The following is a 26,634-nucleotide window of genomic DNA, read 5'->3' as shown; positions in this document are numbered from 1 at the left end:
AGAAAATAGGTATATGTTGTACAAGTATGCAATTAAACTAAGAGGAGTTTAGAGTAATTCAAAGATAAGCACAAAAATACCTCACTTTCTGCATCAAATGACATTTATATCAAATTTTTCAAAGGTGGGAATGTTTATCATTTTAGACTAGGAAGGATACAACACAGAAGACTCTAAGACTTAAAGGTTTTCCAATTCTGAGTATCTTATGTATTTTTCCCTTCTTACTCTAAATTTGTCAAACTGCACAAATTGATTCATTAGATTAAGTGATAAATCTACCTACGCCAGAATGTGACAGTGGTGGGCCAGTGACTTCTTTGGAGAAGTCTTTAGAAAATCTATGCTGATGAGTTTTAAAACTGGGCTCAGGGTGTCCTGAGACATCTGGGAGTTGTTGAAATAAAGTGTATCTGTGGTGGATTTAAGAATTACTCTATATTTCAGATCATGATTGGAGGGATACTTAGCTCCCAAATTTTAAAGAATTTAGAAGAGTGCTGCCTTTCCCAAATATTGTTATATAATTGATTACACAGCATGCCTTTTGTTTTGGGGTCTACACAGTAACTTCTGTTTTCAATGTCTGATCTTCACTAGCCCCTGAGCTCCGTGAAGACAAGAATGATGGCTTATAGGAATGCACAATTGTTTGTTGAATGAATAATTGAATAAATGAGAGGAAAAAGAGTTCATCATGAGCATTTTATTTAAAAAAAAGCAAAATGCTACTTCTTGATAGAAAAATTAAATAAAGTCATTTCCCAATAATAAAGTTAAAATTTAAAATAATATAATGTATTGAAGTTTTAAATTTTGGGGGGAAATCTGTAGCTTTAAGAAGGGAGAAATAGACTCTACTTTCTAAAGATAGAAAGCATGGCAGGCCCTCCAAAATTAATCTAGTGGAACATGGTATGTAAAGTCTCCCAAACCTATCAATTTTAGCCTAACTTTATCGTAATAAACACTTTTTATTGCCAAAGTAAATTAGGACAATGATCTGGGTAAAATAATACTCTTGAGCCAGATAAGATAGACTTTGATTTTGTTGCCAAATTTAAAGCAATGACCTTCGTTCTAAGTGTGAAAGCAGCGTATCGTTGTATAAAGACATGAGTGAACCCCACTGAAACTCTTCCACCATGGAGTTCTGTCATACCAGCTCAAATAGTGAGTAATCAGGAATGATTCGATACATTAAACATTCTTTTGGCATGGTGATCCTTTTGTCAGGTCAGAATCATTATGACTAGAACTGAAAATTGGGTGCCAGTCATGGCAGGATATTTAGATTTCTTCAACCCATGAATCTTTTTATATTGCCACTCTGTCTATTTTCAAGAGGGATGGTTCAGAGTCAGGCTTAAAGTATTAAAAAAACTCTCTTCAGCACTTATGGTGAGGTTATAGACAAGTTCCTGAACTTTTTGGGACCTCAAATCCTCTGTAAGCTGGAGTAATAATTGTACCTGCCTCATAAAAGATTAAATGTGAAAATACTCAGTAAATGTTGCTTATTTTTATTTTTCTCTGTGATGATTGTTTCAAACTCCAATACCGTTTCTAGACCTTTCATTTCCTTAAGGCTTTCAATAGTCAACCCAAACTTTTAACATTCCTCTTTGTGGAGATCACAGCAGCTTAATGAGTCTAGTTTGCCAAAACGATCTGCTACATCTTATAGAGAAACTAAATCATGCTTATGGTATATGTGTGTGTCTATATATTAAAGAGCCTCAACCCTGAGTCTTAACCACAGTGAGAGCAGGTGGACCCCACTCTTGGCTATGAGCCAAATCCTATTACCAGGCCTTATTGATTCCAGGCCAGCTACAGTTGCTTCCTCTTGTTGTTGTTGCTTTTCCTTCTCACCTCTTAAGGGAGTTGGAAAACTCTAAATTCAACTTATGAAAGAATATGAAAGTGCTTCTATTATTTGTATATTTCCCAGAAACTAACTTTATAGAAGTCATTTTCTAAGTTATAAAGAAACAGTTTTTTTCCTGAATTTTTCATCACATGAATAAAACTGGGTTTTCCGTTATGATCATACAACACAAACCACAAGACTGTAAGACTAACATTTTTCAGTTGGGTTTCTTGTTTACTATTTTCAAAGTGACTGTTTTCTTGTCCTGCGACAGTGTTCAGGGTGAGAACCACGGTGAGGTATGACGCCAGCTGAAGCAAGATAAGTTAGTCATTGTGTGCTAGGAGTGTGAGCAGCCAGTGAGCAGCCGGAGAATTCTTTCAGGGTGCTTCTTCAGAAATTGTCTCGGTGGCCTTACTGGTAACTTGTAATTGCCAGACTTAGGAATTCCCTCCCATCTAGATGTCTGAATAAAATGTTTAACAGTTTCTCAAACAGAGTAGTTTGGGCAGTCTTTATCGTAATCATTTTCTTTCTTGCACAATTTAAACTTAGTTTTGATATTTTTCAGTGGAAGTTGTTATTATTGCATTGATTTTAAATCGGTTTCACAATAAGGGATTTAAGTGGATGATCCATAAAGCTTTGTTCAGCTTGAAAATTATATGGTCAAAGTTTACCTTTTAGTAGTTTCATTTTCAACATGTCTCCACAGTGTTATGCGATTCCTTATTGATTTATTTGATAGAAGAACAGCATATTCCTTCAAGTAAAGACTCCCCAAATCATTAAATCATCATTAGTAGTCAATTGCTAAGAATTTGAAGTTTTATATTAACACAATCAAGTCATAATTATCTCTCCACTGTGGCCAAAATTTAATCCAGTAAAATATTGTTAGGACTTTGTATTTTTTTTCAGGGCCATAGCTATTAAAGGTCTCTCAACTAGAAAAATTTAAATATGCTCCAGTCCCTTCCATCTTGAAAACAAACAATAAAACCAATAATCCTGATGGCTTTTCTAGCTACTACTTTACCTGTCTTGACTGTTCCACACTTTTGACCACCTGCTTTTGCAAGGAACATCTATAACTTCTTAATTTTGAAATGAAGTGACTTATTTTGGGTCTTTGACTTATTTGGCCTGATTTGTGTCTGACTCTGTTTATCATTTAATTTTTTCTCCACTTGGTTCTGTGATGCTGTGGCCTAGTAGGCCTGTCTGTTCTCTACCCCTTCACACACTTACTAGTCTTTGAGGCTTTTCCCAAAGTTCAACCCTTAAGCTGCTCTCTGTTGCTTTTCAGACTGTTTTACAGAAGCCCTGGCCCACTCTAGGCCAGACGTGGTGGCTCACACCTGTAATCCCAGCACTGTTGGAGGCCAAGGCAGGCAGATCACTTGAGCCCAGGAGTTTGAGACCAGCCTGGGCAACATAGTGAAACCCTGTCTCTACAAAAAAATACAAAAACATTAGCCAGGTGTGGCAGCACACACCTGTGGTCCCAGCTACTCAAGAGGCTGAGGTGGGAGGATGGTTTAAGCCTGGGAGGTCAAGGCTGCAATGAGCCTTGATCGTGCTACTGCACTACAGCCTGGGTGATAGAGCAAGACCCTGTCTCAAAAAAAAAAAAAAAAAAAAAAAAAAAAAAAGAATCACTCTAGCTGCTAATGATGCTAATAGTCTTCCATACTAGTTTTTCAGTTCACATATTGCCATGGATTCTACATCTATACATCCAAATGTCTACTTGGACATTTCTACCCAGTTGTTTCTAAGGCACCTCAAACTTAGCTTGCTCTAAAACCGAATATATTTCCTCTCAGACTTGGTTTTCCTCTTTTCCACCTCACAAATGTCTACTGATTACTGAAGATCCACTTCAAGTCTCTCTACTCACAGAGCTTCCTTAATAACCTATTCCTCTTTCCTATGGACCCTATGGTAATTTGTACTACAGCACTTTTCCTACTTCTGCCAAGCCCGGTATTCTTTAAGATCATAAAACACATTTGTGTACCTTTGCATACAGCCCAGTGCCTGGTGTGTGATAGGTGCATGGTAAATGATTGTTGGTTAACAGATGACATAAATAGCAAATTATAGATACTGAAATAGGAAAAAATATATTTCATCTGGTAGAAAAGTGTGTAAGTGGTTAGATATTAAAAAGATACTTTTTAGAGTTTTATAGAAAATAAAGTGATCAGTCTTAGTGATTAGATGTAGTCTCTGGGACCTCAGAAGTAAAGAGAAGCCTCTAGTTCCTTTCATAGACTTGGGGTTGAACTGCTGCTTTCACTTGATTAAATAGAGATCAGTTCATGGAATGGCAGCAGCAGTTATTTGGGTGACTTTTCCAGCTATTTCAAAAGCATCAGAATGGACAGAGCAGAGCCCAACTATTTGTTTCAGATTTTTTTTTTTTTTTTTTTGAGAAAGCATCTGGATCTGTTGCCCAGGCTGGAGTGCAGTGGCACAATCACAGCTCACTGCAATCTATACTTCCCGGATGCAAGCAATCCTTCCACCTCAGCCACCTGAGTAGCTGGGACTGCAGGTGCACCATGCCCAGTTAAATGTTTTTTAAATTTTTATTTTTTAGAGACAGAGTCTCACTATGTTGCTCAGGCTAGTCTTGAACTCCTGGACTCAGACAGTCTTCCCACCTTGGTTTCCCAAAGTGCCGAGATTACAGATGTGAGCTACCATGCCCAGCCTTTAGGAAAATATTCAGGTGCAATTGTTTCCTAAACATACTTCCTCCTCTTTCTTCTACACTTCCAAATACAGCTATGTGTGTCAGGAAAAGAGGATATGAATGCTTTCATTTACTTAAGCAGTAAAAAATAATGATTTCATTTACAGAAGTGATACCTCCCCCCACCCCACATCTACAGATAAGACTGTATTTGTGTGCTAATCATACCCACTTAAAGTTACCTCTAAATCCACTAATATTAAGTTCATCCTTGGTGCAGTAGCTTCATCACAGTTCATTGACGTTACCATTAGAAAAAGTCTGTTATTGGAATCCTTATGTTGTTAGGATTAGCCTAACTAAATGGAACAGGTATCTGGTTACCATGGGATAATCCTTTGTTAATGTTAAATATAAGAAGTCTTAGCAGTGAAGACTCATTTGTGACAGTCCTATATTTAGGATTAAGTTCTCTGTACTGTGATGCTGAACCATTGCAGAATTATGTTATATAATTGTGTTTCCTTTTGGCTTTCATAAAAATAAGAAACATGTTTCTTGAGATCATCTAACATTGAGCAAAAATGTTAAATACATGAATAAAAATTCCATTTGGCTTTTTAAAATATTAGTAGACTTCACATAGATTTGTAGTCTTGATATATTTTGGAGTCTTATACTGGTTCGGTAGTCTTTCATGAAGAACAACAAACAAAACATCCTGTTTTTATAATATTCAGCACAAATCCCAGTGGAATTATTACAGAAATAGCTGAAGTTCTTCCTATATCAGTTACCAGTTGTTTAATTTTCATTATTTATTGTTACTCTTCAAAGTCATTTTTCGAAATGTGACTATAACAAAATTGATTTTGTCATCAGGCACTGAAGTCCTACTAAGTGTTAATTGCCCAGGGTTTTTATAAGGAACTTGGAGATAACTCAAGGCGTACTACCATAGCAGTAGTGACCATTTTAAATTGCACATATGTGTAAAACCCTTAAACTCTCTTTAGTCTTTTTTTTTCTAACATTTCATGGCTTCATATTTCAGAGACTTAGTGGTATTACTTTAAGTGTTTGCTTATGTTGAAATAAGAGAAAACTGAATAGAAAAGGTATTTTTAAAGGGTTGTAATATGGCTTTAGGACTGATGAAAGAGCCAGAACGATGATTTGGAGCTGAAAATAGCTCTGTGTTTTATGCAATCAAGTAAAACTCTGTACCTTGGCATTCCCTGCACCAGATTAGCGAGGAGTTGGAAGTGATTCCGCCCCCAACATGCCATTATGGATGACACGCTGGGCTATGACAAACTGCTGGCTTAATGGAGCATGTGCTGCTGGGAGTATAACCCTGAGGTACAGGGTGGATTAGAGTTGAGTGACCTTAACTCATATTCATTTCCTCTGAAAGGAAAACTGAACAGCCCTCTCTGTTCTAATGAGCATGTTTGCAGCATGGCTTCGCAAAGCGGGGCCAGTCGCTTCAGTGGCAGAAGTTCACCATATTTCTGTTTGGTGCCAGCTTTACCTGCGTAGGCTTCACAGCACCTCATCCTCGTCCTTAAGAATTGCAGATTAAGACCACAGAACAGAGGGAGATGGATATTTCTTTTATACTCTCACAGGTTTTTTTTTTTTCCTTAGCTTGTTTTTGATGTGTTGTTTTGCAAAACGCTGTGAGGTAAGTGAGGACATAAGATGATTCCTGAACTATTTCTGTTGAGCAAGTGGGTAAACCTCTCCTGGCAGAAGAACCAGAACCTCATCAGCCCAAGAGGCTGAGTCATCTTTGTGACTGAGAGGTTCATGCCTCACCTTACGTTCTTGGTACCTAAAATGGGACTGTGTGATGTGCCCTGTGAAATCAATAAAACTGTCAAGTTATAATTAATGTGTGGTGCTACTCTAATTAAACAGAATTGATGGGAAATATCTAGGAGGATAGTAGCAATGGAACAATGATGTATGCATTTAAATGATCTTAATTACTCCTTAGACTTAATGTCCTATTAAGGGGACTGGGAGAATGTCACATCTCACTTAGCTGTATTGTGTTAGACAGTGGCCACTGGCTGGGAAGGACCGGAGTGCATTAAGCTTGCATTGTGGTGTCTGCCTTTGCAGACAGAAGGTTTGGGAATGTATATTCTTTTCTTTTTTCTTTTTTTTTTTTTTTTCTTCAAAGGAAATTAAATCACAGCCCTGACAGGAGAGGGTAAAATCTCTGAGAAGACCTCCCCAGTGCATGGAATTTACAGACTCTACCACGTCCCAGTTTGCTATTGTCCTAAGGCAACACACTCCCCTGCCGCTCTCAGGCGTCTTTGGCGGCTGGCCAGCCTCCCAGGGCCTCTGGCTTTGATGTGTGGTGCAGGCTGTCCTCAGGCCAGGCTGTTGTTGCCGTGGCCTGGACTTCACTCACACTGGATGCCAGGAGGGATGTCCTGTCTGCAATATACATTTCGACAGCCTGACAGTCCTAGTGATCGTCCTGCGGCAGGGGGAGCCTGCCTTTGTCTCAGCCACAAGTGGCTGTCCCCAGTCGCTTAGCTTTGCTGTGCTCTCTTTTGCTGTCTGCGGAAGACGAGTTTGCACCCAGCCTGTTGTCCGGGGGAGGGCCTCTCTTCCTGGGGAAGACAGCAGGTCTGCCAGGGAGCTGTCAATCTGAAAAGCCTCCTTGGCAGGGCTCTGGGGAACCGACCCGGCGAGTTGAACAGCTTCCTCTGGGGACACTGCATCGACCTTCATTTGATCTAAGCCTGGCAGCCCGGTTAGTGAGGACATCAATTCTGGCTCGGGAAATCTTCCTTAACTGAACCTTTGTTTCCACCATAGTCCCAGGCTTATAGTTAGAAGTCTGTGCTATTACAAATTTAACTCTGTAACTTCTGGTGATATCCATGTGTAATTCTAAAAGCAGGTGACACATAAACACAGATGATTATAGTGATAGGTACCAAGGAGGAAAAAATGGGACTATGCCTTGTAATTAGTCAAAAGACATACATATATATATACACACACACACTTTGAAGAGAGAAAGAGAGAGAGGGAGGGAGAGAGAACTTATCGTTGATTAATTGTTTTCAGAAGAGCCACTTCGATTCCAATAAGAATACCTCAGCGAACTGAAAGTAAAACATATCTGCTTCTAGTATCTATGACACACCTTGCACTGTGCCTTAATAGGATTACTAATGTTTCCCACAGAGGAGGAAGTCTTGCTTCTATTCTTGCAAAACCCCTTCCTCAAATATATCTCTTCACCAACAGTTCTTTGTGTTAAGTTTCATGATGTCCCAGGATTTTTATTTTTGTTGTTTTCATAATGTAAATTTTTTCATAATGAGAACACATTACACTTTTGACAACCTAGCATGAAAAATCTTATCAGCTCTTTTCTGCAGTAGATGCAGTGTGCAGCCTGCAAAGACCCCATGACCGGGTTAGGCAAGGACACCTGAACAGGACCAGGATAGAAAGGGGAAGAGATTTGTAGAAGACACACTTCATGGTCTCACTAGGGTGTGCGTGTTTGCATTCTGTTTATTGTTTTTGCAACCATTCATATCTGTTTATTGTTTCTGCAACCATTCATAGGTGACAGTAATTTAGCATTCTCATATTAATATGTTTTTTCTTGTCACTAGTGAGTGTTTGCATGTGTGTGTGAATTGGATTGATGGGAGGGAACGTGAATCTGTTGGTACATCCTGAATACTAGGATCTTGTTCAGCCCAATTGCAGTGATACAGGTATCTTATAACATTCAAGCCTTGATGCTTTGAAATAGCAGTTTTGCCATAATTCATTGCCTAAATTCTGACTTCCTTACTAAGAACAGGAAGCATAGTGAAGTTTGGTAGGACAGGAACATACCTCGGACAGTAACTGTGGCTAAACCATAGTCATGGCATTTAATATTATATGAAACATAAGATTTGTAAGTCTTCCAAATAGCATTTCTTAGTGCTTGCAATAAGATGACGAATCTGATAGTTCCCAAGACGAAAAGATGGAAATAGAACTCAGTGAGATTGCTGACCTGACTTAGGAGAGCTAAAAGATTAGGTTTCTCTTTCAAATACTTCCCTCTTGCAGCTTGCAGGTACCTTCATCCCTCTGTAATTCTCTTCATTAAAAAAAAAGTTTAGAGATTGAATGTTTATGTTTGTATTGGCCTGTGGAATCCTCGGTTGCTTTTCTGTGGAATCCATTGTGCAATACCTAACATATTGTGGGTTGGTAGGAAAAACTCTTTAAGATGAAAAAAAACCACGTAAGGTATAATTCATTAATAATTTCATTCTGTTTCTGGATATGTTTTCTTCCCATTGTCAGCCAGTGTGGGAGGAAAGAGAAGAATGGAAGAATATTGCTGGAGTTGAGGGTGTTGTGTGGGTATGTGCCATCCGAAAGTATGTTATAGGAGAAAAAAAGCGTTTATTTTTATAATAAAAGTAAAATGCAAGTACTCGAAGTAACAGAAGATTATTAAATCTATTGTAGTGAAAAGTTATGATTCTAATGCTCTAAAAGTCTTAATCATTAAAGACATATGTTAACCAAAGGCATACATATACATAAATATATGTACAAAAATGGTAATTTTGTGCTCCCAGGCTCAAACCTAAAATGTCATTCATAACACTATTGCTGCTGCCAATGGAGAAAATTTGCATAAGACTAAGGCAAAACTACCCATTCTTTCCTGTCCTGGAATAGAATTATAATTTCCAAACCGACAAATTTTAAATAAGTCCAGAGTTTCCTTTCACCTGGTTCAAAGTGAATTCTGATTAAAAGCTTCCACTGATACTATCTATAACCACAAAGCAGGCTCACTGTAGCTTTCTCTTGTGGGAACTCTAGGCTCTCCCTTCTAGAATTGCCCTTAGTGGTCGCCTGCTCTTTCTTTCTCCACATCCACCCCTTACCTCAACTTGGGGCTGCTCACGTCCAGTTTGCTCTATGAAGCCATTTGCGACCACTCTAGTCCCTACAAAACTCTTCCTGTTCTCAACTCCTATTATCCTTAGAGACTTTTTCACACATTTAGCTTTTATTTTTTTTAAACATGTTTTTTTTCTGTGTTAACTCAGGTCACAAGTTATGTGCTCTATTATAACAACTGGCACAGGTACCTAGCAAGTGTTCTTAATTGATTGATGGTGATTTCTTGTGTCTGGCTATTAGGAAACTATTGTTACACACTACAGTCTTGCTTCTCAAAGTGTAGACCAGCGAACTCATCATCTGGGAACTCTGGGGTTCCACGTAGACTTTTGGAATCAGAACCCATATTTTTAACAAGCTCCCGTGGCGACTCATCTACATGTGAAAATATTATAAAGCACTGCTGAGGAAGGTCCCTCTCTTGGGAAAGGGTAGAGGCCCTAGAGACATTCAGCTTTCCCTTCGTGCAAGTGGTTTCCTGTTGTGATTTAGGTATCTGGTTGTAGCAGACAAGGCTCACTCTTACTGTAACTACAATGTTGTCAGTTTAATCTTTACACAGAATGAATCATGTTTAAATGTGGCCAGGGGGCTCTGTCTGAGGTCACCAGGGCTGTATTTGTATTCCGATTCAAGACAACCACCAGATCCTAATCACTAATATCTCTTTAAATGGCCTTAAAAAAAAAAATCTTATACTAAGATACAGAAAGTACGATTTCCTTTTCCTTAGTTACTTTTTTTTTTTTTTTTTCTTCACTTAAAGTGCTTACACCCACTCAGCTTGCTATTTTGAACTCTGGGAAAGAAAATTTGTGGGCATCTTGCAGTCTTTCAGGAAACAAGGCTTAAATTAAATATTTGCCACATTTTCTACGTGGTTCTTCAGGAAAGTGGAGAAGCACATAACTCCTTCTTTCACTCAACTTGACAAACTTGACACATAGTGTGACTTTCAAAGTGTGGATGGCAGTTTCAGTCCTTATTTGCCTATTTACTCACAGACATTCAGGTCTTTTTTTTCCTTCCCATTTTTTCTTTTTATCCTTCTCTTCCCTTTCAGTACAGTGTCTAGAAATCTTCATGTACCGTATCGGTTACGTAAACCATAAGATTCCTTGAGAGTACCTAGCTTTGTGAAATCAAGGAAGATAACACGTGGATTTAGTTAACATGCACAACAAAATTTAGACTATTTTCAGTCAAACTTAGGTTTAACATATTTTATTTATAATTTTAAGTGATTTATATTTCTGCACTTTTTCTCTTTGAATTCAAACCTATTTCACAGATAGCAGAAATAGAGACAATGCTGGGTGGAGGGGAAGGAGGAGGGCTCTAGCTAACCGAAACCATTCAGCTGTGTTTTAAAGGAATTCAGGGCTTTGTCATGTAAATCTTCTAAGGAATAGAATGGTTACATGGGATATTATTTTGTGGTGGTGTTATTGTTTATACGCAGTTTTAATTTCATTTTGGTCAAGGAAATGAAGATACTTTATTTAAGATAGGATTTTCAGTACTCGTCTTCTATTTAATCAGCATTTTCTGGCATGTAAAGGAAGTGATTCAGGGAACCTTGTGAGGAATTAACACAATTTAATTGCTGGACATGAAGAATGAAGTATTTCCAAGCAAGTGAAATGGAAATGAGGAAAGACAGAGAATCAGGAGACTTGCAGAATATAAATGTCTATTGAATATAAAAGTTAAAATGTCGTATATGTAGAAATTCACAATAATATGCTATTGTTTTAAACATGGGAAAACAAAATGTTGAAAAGATGCATATATATGTGATTCAACTCAATTTTAATCAGACTCCTAATGGGAATATTCTGAGTGTGACTGAATATGGATTAATCTGGAAAAAATTAAATAATATAATCTGGAAATTAAATAATATAATCTTAATTAAATAATATAATCTGGAAAAAATGGGTAAAAATTTCCCACATATACTTGTGCAGAAAAGAAGATATTGATGAATGTTTGAGAAAGGAAAATGAAGAGTAGAATCTAGCTCTACCATGGATTTGAACATACTATGAAACAACAGTAATTAAAACTAACACACACACGCTAAGTTCATGTGATAATGCACGTGAAAACGACCTCACACAATGCCAGTCACATCATACTGGCAGTCTGAACAAAAGTTCCATTTTAAATATGTGGATCGATGTAACTAAATGGTGAGCCCAGAAATAGACATATTATAATACAACATAATAAATCTAGCTTATAGAAAGATGTGTGAGGAAGGAAAACTTAGCAAATAGTATTATGGATTATTTGGAATTGGTCAGAACTATTTGAATACGTACCTTATGCTATGGATCTAAGTATATGCCAGATATGTTAAATGGTTAAAACAAATTTACAGGAAAAAAGCATAAAATTTAATGTATATTACATAAAGGGTCATTTAAGTTCATAAGAAAAACTAGGACCTAAAGGTAGTCAAATTATATGAGTAGATACATTTTATATTAGAGGTGAAAGACAATAAAATAACTTTTAAATGATAGAATAATTATAATTATGGTCACCATTAAAATAAAAATGACACCCTTAAGTATCATATTACATTAAATAAGCCTCTGGAAAAAAATTACAATTACATGCAATGGTGAGGAAATTTGGTGAAAGTAGAATGCACATCTATTGCTGGTGGCTTTGTAGATAATTTCAATCTCTTGAAATCAATATGGCCATAAATATGAAGTCCACTATAAACATATTTTTGCCTTTCAATTTGATAATCCTATTTTTGATAATATTCTCAGAAAAACCAGTATTGGTGGTATTGAAAATAAGTGAGAACATTTGAAATGTTGCCACATATCAGAATGATGAAGGAAATAACTTTATGTTCGCTTTATGGAATATCATATGGATAAAAAATGAAAACTGAATCTCATGGAAATAATATACTTATGAAATGTTAAATTAAAACATCAGAATACACAATTATAGCTGCATTATGAGGATATCTCTGTGAAAATATGCTTACATGGGGACAAATAATAGATTAAAATTTTAAAAAATGAAAAGAATTGTGTTTGGGTGATGAGATAAATGGTGTCTTTCTGGTTAAAAATGTCATCAATGTTTATAAGGAAAAATAATAAGTGTTTATAAGGAAAAATAATGTTCATATAAATAACTAAGGATAGCTGTACTAATTAGCCAACAAGAGGAGGGCTTTTCAAGTGTCACTTTGAAACCCTGCAAAATATGTCAAGATGTCTTGGGCACATAACTGTGTCAGGGTATTCTTGGTTTCCCTATTTTAATTGGCCACTTCTTCACTGAGTTTGTGAAGAGACGAGTTGATTGTAACCATGATGAAGGGGGTACTTTGGAGCCTGTGTTATTTGAAGCCTGTTCTCTCTCACTCTGAACTCATTACTGTCCCCTTTTCCTTCCCATGCCAAGCTGATAAGCAGGTTTAACATAGTTGGTGTTCAGTAAACTCCTGCTGGCTATCATTGAATTTTTGCCTATGAGAGGCACAGTGGCTCTACGATGCAAAGGGGAAAACAGTAGAATGGTACAGGAAAACTGCTTCTAGTTGCGTGACCTTGTACAGGTGACCTTCTGGGCTTCAGTTTCGTTGTCAATGAAAGGAGAGTGTTTGATAACTATTAAGAGCTATTTACATCTATAGAGACATTATGATTCACAGGCTTACTGCAGAGTGTGGTTTGCTACTCTAGAGCGCTCCTGGAAAAGCTCATTTACTGTGATTAGTATTGCAACAGTATGGTCAATTCAGCTGCTCCCTTGGAGTGTCCTGGTGAACTCAGTGAGCATGGTTCCTGTGTACTACTCCCGGTAGACCACTCAGCTAGAGAAAGTCACTCAAGCCCAGCATTGTGTGTACATCTGATTTATTACATGCAAATAACTGAAACAAACCAATTGGTGACAAGCATGATCAAATATTAGCTAATGATAAATTGCTCCATTGTTTAGACCATGTAACATATAACTGAAATACAAAGGTCAGATGTATTTAGATTTTCTGGTAGAGCCAAAAAACATTAAGAGTCTCTCCCCCAACCCCCAGTCCCTGCCCAGGTTGGTAAGGCAGGCAATAAAAATAAATTAAAGGTAAGGAAGTTTAGATTCAATGACTTTTATTAAGTTATAAAATTATTTGAGGTGTTGCACTGCTGTGTGGTGTAGCGATTGTAGGCCATTTACCATCATGTGTTTATTTTCCTTTCATTATATGTGGTTATTTTTAAGGAAGTGAACATTTCTAAATAAATGTTATATTGTGGTTTGTTCGCGAGGCTTACCTGTTGTACAGGCAACAGATCTGCTTCTTCTGTGCTTGTCAGTAGCAGTCATTTAGCTGAATCATCCATATGGGTGACTAATATATTTTGTACTTTGTGCTTTTGAACTTTGATATGAGGTGCCCATTACTACCACTTTTAGGTACTCTATGGGAACACTGAAAAATTCCTAAGTAGTTTGAAGTCACTGACCACTTAGACAACCAATTAGAAATGAGAGCATAGTTGCTGCAATACAGGTGAAAAATTTTAACATATTACTTAATGACTGGTTATCTTTAGGAAATATAAGACGTCTTATGAGGCAACAGTTACATAATTTTAGAAAACAATAACCTACCTAAGAAATGAAGAGGGGCTGAAAAAGACTTTTGTGTAAGTCAGTTTTACATTGTACATTGAGAAATCAATGAGAAAGGATTTTTAAGAATCTTGAAGTTTGTCCTGCATTTTGAAGGGAGTACCCTACCTCTTTCTTGGAAAGTGACTAACAGAAAGAAAAGTTATGCTAGCTGCTGCACAAAACCATCCTGGGAAGTATTCAGAAGTGATATTATGAAGCTGGCTACTAAATATTATTTGAGAGAGGCTTTGTAACTTTTGCATAAAATGCTAGGAAAAGTACAGAAATATTTTCACCGCTCTAGATATTCAAATGCAAAAAATGTGTGTGTTGAATCAGTTTACAGTTCATTGTTTAGGTGATTGTATTTGTTGATACAGTATAATTTTAAGTAACCAAACCATTTGACATTTGTCTCATCATGTTTATGGCAAGAACCCTGGAATAAAGATTTTTTTTTTTATCTCTGTTAATGAAGAAGTCTTTTGAGACCACATCCAGATGAGTTTCCTAAATGATCATTTCTTGAATAGCAGTACGACTAGAATCTAGACACGGGTTTTCTTGAAAGTGAACACGTATTTCCCATGACTACGTGGATTTCTAGTTAGTATGTATAGTTACTGCTATTTGTCTTCTCTATTGTTAGCAACATCTTTTGTTTTGTCCTTTTCTGGAGCAACTACCTTCTAGTACTAGTGGATAACATCTGTTTCAATCTTTATTTTTTAATACTGAGATTATCAATTCATTTTGTTAATGTGTTTAGTGGATTTAGGGGAGTGGCAGTGCATGGCTAATTCCAAATTGCACAATAAAAAAATCTTGTGCTTATGGCTTTGGAATAAGTTTTTGAACTTTCATTTAAATATGATGGTGTTTGATGTTCTGAGACTTTTTGAAATATTACTATGTTTGAACATACTAAGTCTATCCTGGGAAGACCTAATTTGGGAGTAGCTAGAAACTGTCCAATTTTCTATTTCACCCTCCTGCTCAGCCCTCTAGCATTCATTTTAGGCTGTCTGTCTAGTTGAGTTAATGCTCGCTTTCTCTCAAACTTTCTCTTAGAGCTGAGATGGTAATTTAATGTTTGAATTTCAGGAAAAGTGCTTCTACTGGCAGAGTGAATGGAGTAAACTACTATTATTTATAAATAATAATTAAGCTATTTTTGAGTCCTTAGGAGAGTAAACACTTTCTGTGGTGACAAGGTGTAACATTCTCAGAACGATTTGGAAATCCATGCTAGTGAATTATCTCCAAGACTTCTTGACCATTTTTATGTTTAAATGATCTGTCTGGATATTAGTTTCTATTTCTCAACAGAGATTGCATGTAGCTAGGGCTTAATGGCTTTCAGGGACTGTCACCTACAAATTTTCACTGCATCAGTAAATTGGAAGAATCAATGAGTATAATTCCAAAACAATAAATTGCATTTTCCCCTCATCCCTAATTTTAATGTCTTAACTGGCATTATATAACCATGATTTCCACCTCCCAATAACAAACTCTTCTGTTCTCACATTTTGTTGTATTATTTTATTGTTTTTTCTATGCATGAACATTCATTTTACCCCAAACTGGAAAATTTAACTTAATTCCTAGCTGCTTTTGCTGTTTTATAGCTTTAAGTAGCACAGTGACTTAGGAAAAGATAGTACAATATCATAATAGTCTGGATTTGATTTTTGTGTTATTAATGTATAGATCATATAATCATGCTCCAGTTTAAATGCAATTCTTTGTTTTTTCCTCATTAGGTGGAGCCTTTGAATTTTTTAAAAGACCACAGTAATCAGATCTACTTGAAAAATTAAGTGAATTGATTTGGTTGGAATGCTCTTTTACCGATTCTTTAACATACAGCCACTAGGTAAGTCAAGCCAAGTGCTTTCTATATGGTTTGATTTCAAAGTGATTGGAAAGATTCCTCAAGCACAATATTAAATAATCTTTGTGTGAAATTTTGACAGTAATTATTTGAGGCTCTTGAAACCTGTGATAGATGTTTTGGATGTTATCTAAATGAAAATATTCATATCTTTATTGCATTTTTGGAAATATCTGATTTTAGCTGAAGATTAGAAAATGTTGTCATTTATAGTTTGAAACCAGATTCTTTTATTTGATATATTAATGATGATTTGCTTGTTATAATCTTGAAGTAATGTAAAAATACCAGATTTTACTTTGAGTAAGGTTTTTATATGTAGTTTTATTGCATTTTGTCAGATTCACATCTAAGATGTAATGAACATTTAAAGTAAATTAGCATCTTTCCATATTTTAATCCATTCTCGTTTTATAGAAATCATAGTTTCTGTAATAAGAATAGAAATCTTAAGGAAGGACTTGATTGATTCAGCTTCCTTGTTGCACTGTGCTGCTGTGGAAAGCTCCTGGGGTTGACAACACATTAGTTACCAGGAGGAGTTTAGGCTTTTAGCAAATTATTGGTGCTGCCAACACAGAATTTAGTGGGAACAGGACTTTGGCTACTGTTAAAATGTCAGTATAGTAAAGCCTGCTCTGTCAAACAGATTTTTGGCATCAGAAATTTAAATGATACTGATTTTAGGGCTTGGTAATTTTTAAAAAAAAATCCAAGCAAACTCATGCTTTAATTAACCCTTTACACAGTAAAGAAAAATTGGGAAAAAATTTGTATTCCTAATTTAGGTCACAAGATTTGAATTTCTGAAATTCTAAATGTTATTCATGATTCTAAAATTGTACAGCTTGTTACTTAATTTTCCTCCAAATAAACTGGAGCTATTTTAAAACCTGATGAATGATAATGAACAAGAGAGGAAAGTGTCTAATCATCTGGGAAGACAGCTTCTAAACCAAACCTACTAATAGTGTCTGCTTCACCTGTGAACATCTTAAGACAAGATGATGTCAGATGGTTTTTTAGTGATAATGTTGTACAGTTTATGCAGTGCCAACGACTACCCTAAGCTTTGTCTAAAATAATCTCCCTTGAGATAACTGCCGAAGAACTTGATTTGCTAGTGTAGCTTTTGAGCATCCAGTGAGTATAGAAATATCAAGTGTGGACATTCCAGAGACCCCTTTTCATTTGGCTTGTAAGGTTCATGATTCATTGTTTATTTACGACCAATAATTTTCATTGTTATGGGCACATGGTGCTGTTTGGAAAAATTTTTGGATAATTAAAGGGATATAAGGCAGTTAGACAAAAAACCCATTAGGAAGACAGATATTTAGAAGTGTGAAAAGCAAGGCCCTAATTTTTTCAGTAGCTATAATAGATGTTAGAAGATGAAAATTAATAATCCGAATCACTAACTTAAATGTCTTTGTTTGCCACATTTAATTTTCCATCTACTCAGAAGTTTGGCTTTTACAGTTATTTCCAAAGTACCCTTAGTGTTAAGTGACATCTAAATTGATGGTGCCTAATTTAAATTATGTTCAAGCAACTGTTTTATCAGTGCCTCCTGAGAATGGACATGGCCTGGGCATTGAGTGCAGATGGCCTTCTTGCTTATTGCACTGTGAGTTCTGGACTCCTCTGGTTGAGTCAGCTCATTGAGGTCACTGTGCTTTGAAACAATTGTTTTGCATTAAATAAGGATGCTGCTTAGTTCATAAGGCTCTATGAGGATTAAATACCTGGCAAGTACTAGGAGTTCATAGTAGTGGTTATGATGATGGTGACTAATAGGGGTAATAGTCATTGCAATCACTGGTTAAATGTAACCAGAATTATATTTCATTTACCATGCGACTGATTCTTTAGCCTGTCAACATGGTCTTTACTCAAAGAGCTGGGTATATTTTCTCAATTATATCAAATACTTATTTTGGTAAGGAAGCACTTCATATGGAATTGGTAAGCATTTTCATGATGCATACGGAATACATAATCGGCAACTTCTTAGTGACTTTATCAATGAACCGGGCCCTGTGCATTAGCCCCAATGAGGATTTTTTCCAATATAACTTTTTTTTACAAATAATACATTTTAAAAACGTGCCCAACTCCTCCCACCACAAATTGGTAGTAAATAGAAAACAGTTTGTGAAGAAAGGAATGTTCTCATCCATAGAATATTCCTCCTTTTATGATACTTTTTGAAGTTAGTAAATACAAATTATTATTATTTTTATTTACAATAATGTTGCTTTGCATGTTCTGGCATTTTCCTTCAAGGAGTGAATGCTTTTGACTGGTCTTGACATTATTCATTTTAAAGTGGTATTAGCTGGAGTCTGGGCTTTTAAACACATGGGCGATCAGATTTATATGCTGTCATTACATTGGATATATTTATTTAGGAATTATGTAAGTGACATTCCTTCCTACAAAAAGAAGGTGAAAATTATTAAGAATCTCATAAATTTGAAAATATTGGGTTAAAGAGCAGTAATTAATTTGCTGAGAATTATATAATTATTACTGTTAGTAATTTTTGGAGTCAGACATCACTGAAATCTTACTTTAAATTAGGAAGTCCACAATACATAATACTATGTTCTGTGGAAATTGCTGTATTTTGTGATTTCCCCAAACCTTTTCTTCATCCATTTATCTCTCCTTTCTCTTTGATATGCCTTTATATGCTTTTCTTATTATTACTTATACCAATTAGGAAAATGAGAAGGAAGAAAACCCTTTTAATTCATTCTATTTGGTTACATTTTAGCTGCTCTTATAACGATTTGATAAAGGTGCAAATTAGATTTTCTTTCTGTTATCTCCGGGTGTACTATAACTTCTGCCATCACAGATCATTCACAGTACACCTTACAAGTTTCAGTATATTGTGGCCTTCAAAATATTTCCTATTATACAGGGTTTCCTTTTATATTTTTATAGCTCTTCAGATGCATACAAATCTTCTGTTTAGTTCCTTGTATTTTAAGATAACAGAAGAGGGTATCAGTATTTATGTTTGAGTATAATATTTACAAACTGATGTGAAAATGTGGACTTTTATGTATGCTCTAGATTTCTTCTGGCCTCCTTACAAAGACTGCCCTTTGTTTTGCTATTCTAGCTTAGGTGAGTGGAGCCCATTACTGTTAGCTTATTTGAACTACATGGCTTCATTTTTCCAAAATTATTTTCTTATTTTTTCTTATTCACAATTTGACTCCTCTTGCTTTGTTTTCAAGCATTTTACCTGGCTATACCTTCATTCATTCATGCATTCAGTAACTTTTCATTCACATATTCATCATTCCATCAGTTAGTATTAACTAAATCAGTAGTATGAGCAAATCCCGTTTTGTTTCACAAGCATGCTCTAGCCATCTGAAACCCTGACTGAAGGCTTCTTTCATATCATTTCATAGTATTTCCTTCCGTCTATCCCTCCTGGCCCCTTCAGTTTGCAGTATAGGATGGCTGTGTGAAGGAACCTCTCATTTTTCACTTTGCATGCAAAACCTACACAGTGGATCTTAGTGACTGATCATATGCCTTGTTTCTATGATGGCATGAATTAATATTTGTGTAATGCCCTACTCTCTGTCTACAGATGACTTCCATGTACATTATATCATTTGAGGTAATAATAATTATGTAGTTATTACTCACACTTTATTTTGTGTGTAACGGACTGGAGGCCTCTTAGTGGGGGGTTGGTTTTAGTTGAGTGATTTGCTTAAAGTCACAGCACTAGTGAGTCATAGAACCAGAATCCAACTCTGGTTCTCCCATTTTTGGCTAACATGTCAGTCACCGCCAAGTCACCGGTCTAGTTAACTGGTCTAGTGTTCAAATGTTGGAGCCAAGTGGATGTGGTCACTATGTTCTGTTTATTATGATCCACATAAAGAAATAGAAGCCAGCCATATCAGAATTTGGGGGCAGAATCAAATCTTATAATTTTAGGGAATCTTGAGGTAGTCCAAGGAACAAAATGCTATAGAAAGATGTGGATTGTAAATTTTCCAGACTTCTGTCAGATACCACCTTCTGGAAACCAAAACCTGATGATACCCACTGTTAAGTTTACCCAATCACTTCCCTGATCTGAGAATCTCATGATTTCCAAGCAATATCCCTTATGGATCAAGAATCACCTCTGAGTTCTGGTTCCCTTGGCAGTTACAGTTTTCACTATAAATCCTTTAGTTGGATATTGGACAAAGTCCCCCACATAGAGATCTTTATGTTTGAATCTGATATCACATTGACGTCTCACCCATGAATTGCCAAAAGAAAAATTCCCTTTCTTAATCGCATTTTCTACCTCATCTATTATTTGCATTTTGGGTTAATGCACTTTACTGATGTCAGAGTCTGGTTAATAATTTTATTGTAGTGTTACTTTCTTCATGTTTGAGCTCCTTTCCCTGCATCACCTCTTAACAATTGATACTTCTCTCATGCCACTTTTTGTATGCATTTTTGTACTTGCACATTATAATAATTTATGTGAGGTTTTCCTGTCATATGCCTGCACTGTAAGTTGCTTGTTTGTGTCTTCTTTATTCTTAAAAATGGTGATTGAAAAATATAGTAGACATTTAATAAATATTTGTTGAGTTTAATAAAAATAATTGCTTGTGAGTTTTTCTTTTTTCTTTTTCTTTTTTGTTTTTTTGAGACAGAGTTTCGCTCTTGTTGCCCAGGATGGAATGCAGTGGCATGACCTCGGCTCACTACAACCTCTGCCTCCTGGGTTCAAGTGATTCTCCTGCCTTAGCCTCCCTAGTAGCTGGGATTACAGGCATCCAACACCGTGCCCAGCTAGTTTTTTGTATTTTTAGTAGAGATGGGGTTTCACCATGTTGGCCAGTCTAGTCTTGAACTCCTGACCTCAGGTGATCTGCTCACCTTGGCCTCCCAAAGTGCTGTGATTACAGGTGTGAGCCACTGCACCTGGCCAAATTTCTGTTTTAAAATTCACTTTGGGGACTGAAAATCAATACCTGGACACAGGTTTAATTTTAATTATATTTGTGAGATGAATCTGAAGTCTGATACTTATTAAATATCCAGAGCTGGGTCATGAGTACAAAGTTATGAGTTTTTTTAGTGCAAAAATTGCTCTTAAAGTAAAATACTAACAAACCCCTTCCCCACACAGCAGAACAACCTTAAAAACCCCTACAGTCCCTGACCAGGAGGTCTCATTCTCCTTGTTTCTACTATGGCAACAAAAATAATTGACCTCTGAAAAAATTTAATGAGAAAAATTACATGTGGCCTCTGACTATGAGGGATTCCTGTGTAGTGTGAAGGCAAGGCACAGCTGACCTTGACTGCAGGACAAAGGGGTGTGGGAAGCCCCTGAAAACCTTTGAGTAGGAGAGCACTGCAGTCAGAGCTGCACTTCAGGGAGATGGGTTGGGTTGGGCCCTGTTGGATGGCGGGTGAGGTGGCGTGGGGGGCAGCCGTCACTCCAAGCACAGAAGCCACTTAGGAGGCACTTCCGTGAATTCAAACAAGAGCTGTCACCTCATGTTGTGCCCTGTATATCTTCCCACACTTACATCACAGATGAAGGCACTGCGTCGCAGACCTCAGTGGACACTTGAATCCTAGGTTTAGGAAGTTCTTTCTGACTTCCTCCCATATCCCCTTCAGTTCCTTACTTCTCAGGTTTTGCATCATGGTGCCTTGTGGCTGTGGTCCACTCAAATTGTTTTTCTTAGGACCCTCAACACTTCCACGGCTCACTGCCTCTGAGAATTGTCCCTGGATCCCAGGCATGTAAGGGCACCAGGCCTGGATCTGGCCTTTGGCACTTTGCCATTTGTACCCAGAGTACCTGCCGGTCTCCTGCTTACTGTGTGTGGTGGGAGAGCAGCGCAGTGTGAGGGTCTGATTGGAGGGTAGCAATAAGGATTGACAGGTACAGACCATATGAAGGAAAGTGTGCAGGACACCAGTGTAGGGGCTGCCTGATTGGGTCTAGCGTGAGCTTGTGTGGATGTGCATGCATTCTGGGGTTGGGGAGCAGGAGGAAGCTGTCAGTGATGACTCTAGGCTTTGAGCTTTGGAGTTTGAATATCACTTTTAATAGAAAACATGAGGTGAAGAGAGAAGCTGGTTGCCTAGTAGTGTGATGAATTTGATTGTATACCAGTTGAGTCTGAGATAAATATAGATAAGAAGCATGTATTTTATACTACTCTACTTTTCGTTTTTCATGAAGGTTTATAGTTGGAAATAGAATTCACTGGAAGACTTCATCGTCTTTCTCTTTTTGCTGTTTTTTCAGCTCCTTAAATATTTCCCAAGAGCTTAGGATGGTTTTAGGTTTTCTTAACCTTCACCCTGCCAAAATCCCCCCACGAATTCACCTCCTCAGGAACATGTGTACATGTCAGAGTACTCTCAGCAGCCAGAAGTGTGCCTTCCAGCCTCTTAAAATAAAAACATACAGGAAAAATAGCTATCTTTTTCTTTTGAGGAGGATGATCATTGCCATCTCACGACTTGCTGAAATAGCACAGCAAAGAAACATTTTTTGGCAGGCTGGAACATCTAGGGAATGCGCAAATACATGTACTTCTCTTTTTCTCTGATATGTTTCATTGATTGAGGCAGTCTAGTTTGGGGAGGTGGGGGGATTTTTAATTGAGCTTGGAAAAAAAGTACTAGCCATTTGTATCTAAAGTTACTATTTCAATTGGCGGTATTTCTAACAACGGAAAACCTTAGTTTCTTAAATTTGATGGTAGCAATGAGTTGATTGGTTCCAGCGTAATCTTTCCCATCCCCATCCACTAGGAGTTTTTGAATTTCAGAAGAGATACTCTTGATTAAATCAGTTTAAGAGTATATAATGATCCTGTAATTATCATTTGTCATTACCTTGTGTACCTAATGATTAAAGCAAACATCTAATAACTATAGGGCAGTAAATATATTTTAGATCTTGAGCCATAAAAAGATTTCCATTAACAGAACGTTTTGTGCACAAATAAATTATTCATTGGCTGTAGCAGAGCTTAATTCTGTCATCATCCTTAAGTGGAAATTTTGAGGACACCAATCATCACAGACGCCAACACTCAGTTGGCTTGAGCCCCATTCTTCTTACATGGAACCTGAGCTTTTTTGGCTATTTTTAAAAGCTTTAGTTCATTTAAACTCAATGAATATTTATGGCATTTCTGCCATATGCAATGTAGTGTTTTGGTGCTGTGGAGGAATACAATGATGAGTAAGTCTGCATTTCAGCCTTCAAGTTGCTTATAAACCCTACCTAAAATAGAGATCAGACTAGTACATACCTGATTTGAATATAAGAAAACTTATAGTAGTGCCCTCAGAGATGTATAAATAAAATGTTTTGTGAAGAGAAAGAAATTATATCACTTTTCCTATGGGTTTGCTTGGGTAGAGGGCTTGGGGAGCAGGAAGTATTTCCTGAGGACAGCTTTAAGGATGGGCAAGATTTTGATAGGTGGCAAGAATGATATTCACCTACGTAAAGAGTTGGGATGGATAAAGTTGGTGTGATTATGGAAGGAAAAGGAACATGGTATGTTTGGAACATAACATTGGTAAGTGAAGAGGAGACATGAAAGAAGAGGAAGGGAGGAACCTAGAGACCTAGAGAGTATAGAACGTCTGGAATGCAATTAGCACATTAATTTGATAGGCACTAGAAAAACTTTACCCACTTTTGAGCTAAGGAATCACATGATAGGGTTATAGTTTGAAAGATTAATCTGCTCACCACAGATGGTATCACCAAGAAGAATTGGAAAACCTGGAGGGAGACAAATTACGAAGCTATTGGGATAGTCTCCATGAGAAGTAGTAAAGTTCTGAACTAGGATAGTTGTAATAGGAACATAAAGTGGGTTTGGGAGAGACACTGTAGATGAATATTCTGTAGGCTTTGGCTTGGGATTGGCTGTAAAGGGTGGGAAACAGGAAGCAGTTAAAGATTCAACTTGATATCTGTTGTCAACTTTGTAATCAACTAACATTTATGGAAAGCCAGCCATGTGCAAGACATTGTGCTCAGTATTGAGATTAATAAGAATGGTCCTGTTCTCAAGTAGCTGGAAATTTAGTTGGGGATATAAAATATGTTCTCAGGCCAGGTGCAGTGGCTCATGCCTATAATCCCAGCACTTTGGGAGGCTGAGGCGGGCAGATCACGAGGTCAGGAGTTTGAGACCAGCCTGGCCAACATGGTGAAACCCCGTCTCTACTATAAATACAAAAATTAGCCAAGCATGGTGGCATGTGCCTATAATCCCAGCTCCTGGGGAGGCTGAGGCAGGAGAATTGCTTGAATCCAGAAGGTGGAGGTTGTAGTGAGCCGAGATTGCACCACTGCACTCCAGCCTAAATGACACAGCAAGACTCTGTCTTGAAAAAAAAAAAAAAATGCGCTCAACTAAAATCCAGAGCAGGCGATGATTAGTGAGATAATGGGAGTTGAGCAAAGGTTATGAGAACACAAGAGAGACTGGCATTAATTCTGACACTGCAAAAGTGGAAGTTGATTGGGGGAAAACACTTCGTCTGGGCCTTGAAGATCACATAAAAGATTCCAAAGTGCTTTAGCTGTCAGAAATGTAGCTGGAAAACTAAAAGAGGCAAGTCTCAAGGAAGCAAAGGAAGGAGGAGCTTGCTAACAAGAGGAGCTCTTACTTGAGTGCATAGGGTATGTCAGATCTTGAGCTTAGAGCCTTATTTTAAGGGAATGTTCAGCGTATAATGCTGCGAAGTCATCATCAATGTTGTGATCTAAGAAAGGACCAGTGGATTTGGCAATTTAAGAATGCCATGTGAATTTGAAGAGGTTTCAGTATAGAAATATAGCTGAAAACACAGGCAAACACAGGGTGAAAACATTCTAAAGGTTATTACTTGAGTACATAATTAAGTACACTAGTGAGGAAAAGACAGCTGTTTCTGTGATTTCTCCTTAATGGGCAAAGTTTAGATAAGCCTCAGAAGATCTTTATGCTTGGGTTGGTCTTAGTGGTGTCATTTGAGAATGTGCTAGTCCTGTGAAGTCTTTGCACACTTTAAAGTACTGCAAGAAATGTTAGACTCCCAGATTATTTTCTTGCAATTAAAAGATCGCCACACTCACTACCAACTTTCCTACTCCTCCCTGCTACCTCCTTCCTCCTTCCCACTCCTTCCCTTTGGGCACCAGCTGACAATGGTGAGCACACTTGCCACACCCTTGGCTTAGGGTCAGGGAAGTCCTCGGGCTCTCCTTGGCGCTTTTCCCATCTGGAGGGAGATTTCCATGGAGAACAATCCAGGGAAGTGCATGCACGTGCGTGTGCGCACACAGACACACACACCAGTTCTTTTCCTGTCCTCAAGGATATTTATGTGCCAATACATAGACAAAACACACAGTCATATGCAGGCGTACTTTGTCACACCCAACCTGAGGAAACACAGGGCAGGGGTGCAATATGCTAGCAGAAGGTAATAGGGATACTATTAATAATTGAACCTTTAGGAATAATGATAGAGCTTGTTAAAGAAAAATTCAGAAATTGCTTTGTAAAGATGAACAGCCTATTATTATAGAATGTAAAGGAGTGAAATTTATATCATGCTTATGTTTAGTTGGTTTCTGTTTTTTCAAGCAATTATGTAGCCAACTGGGCTTGATAAAAGAACTTTCACAGAGGTACCCATATTATTAAAAAGGGGTATTTTAAATTATATCAAACCATCCTATAATTTAACAGGAATAACAAGAGAGAAATTAACAGGAGTAGTAGAATGGAAGAAGAAACAATTGCTCCTAAACCCCACAAAGGCACAACAGTATATGAGTATGGACAGTGAGTGTGTTTACAATCATTCGTTCACTCATTCATCCATTCACTTGATCACTCAATCAACAAACGTTTGTTGAATTCCTGTTTTATCCCAGACTGGGGGCTGGGAGATATAGCTGAGTAGAGAAAACAGGCAAAATTTTAGATAAAATACATCCTTCTTCTAGGAAACTAGCCAATGTAAGTCAGCTTTCCTGTTTTATAGGTAGACAGCTTGTTTGAAATTACATTTATGAGGTGAGTATTATATATTAATGTTTCTACTTCACAAAGCTATTCTCTGCCACTAAAATGTGCTTAGCCTGCTAGAGTACAACAATCTAGCTGTCAGGTTCATGGTAGTATGAATTCTCAGAGCTTCTGAAAAAATTGCCCTGCATTCTTTTCAGGCTTTACCTATTACAGCATTGGGATTCCTTTTCCTTGAGAATTGAAGTGGTAAGATGTTTTATTAGGCTGATTGTCTCCTTTTCTATGGGAAGACCTGGGATAGATAGGGTTAGTATGTTTGTTCATCTGTGCATGTAAATATCGTCAGGGAATTCCCCCAAATATGGGACATCTTCCGCCTTTGGAAGCAGTAGCAAGATATTTCAACCAATGATCATGGTTGGAATTGTGAGGGACTGTTGAGACTGGGAGACCTAAGCCAATCTCTTAGGTCATAGTAAACCTG

The 26,634-nt window shown here is 37.2% G+C and overlaps 1 protein-coding gene across 10 annotated transcripts in view; it reads left to right on the top strand.

Annotated features, from left to right (window-relative positions):
• The window catches only part of HIVEP2 (HIVEP zinc finger 2), a 196,981-nt gene that overhangs the window by 92,575 nt on the left and 77,772 nt on the right, over positions 1–26,634 (top strand). For all 10 annotated transcript variants that reach the window (XM_077999481.1, XM_077999484.1, XM_077999480.1 and 7 more), the window contains exon 2: positions 15,959–16,071. The gene's annotated coding sequence lies outside the window, so the exon portion shown is untranslated. The remainder of the gene's footprint in view (positions 1–15,958; positions 16,072–26,634) is intronic.

Source organism: Macaca mulatta, chromosome 4 (genome assembly GCF_049350105.2).
Source record: "Macaca mulatta isolate MMU2019108-1 chromosome 4, T2T-MMU8v2.0, whole genome shotgun sequence".
Taxonomy (NCBI): domain Eukaryota; kingdom Metazoa; phylum Chordata; class Mammalia; order Primates; family Cercopithecidae; genus Macaca; species Macaca mulatta.
The sequence above is the reverse complement of the archived record's forward strand: the minus strand, read 5'-3'. Positions and strand labels throughout refer to the sequence as shown.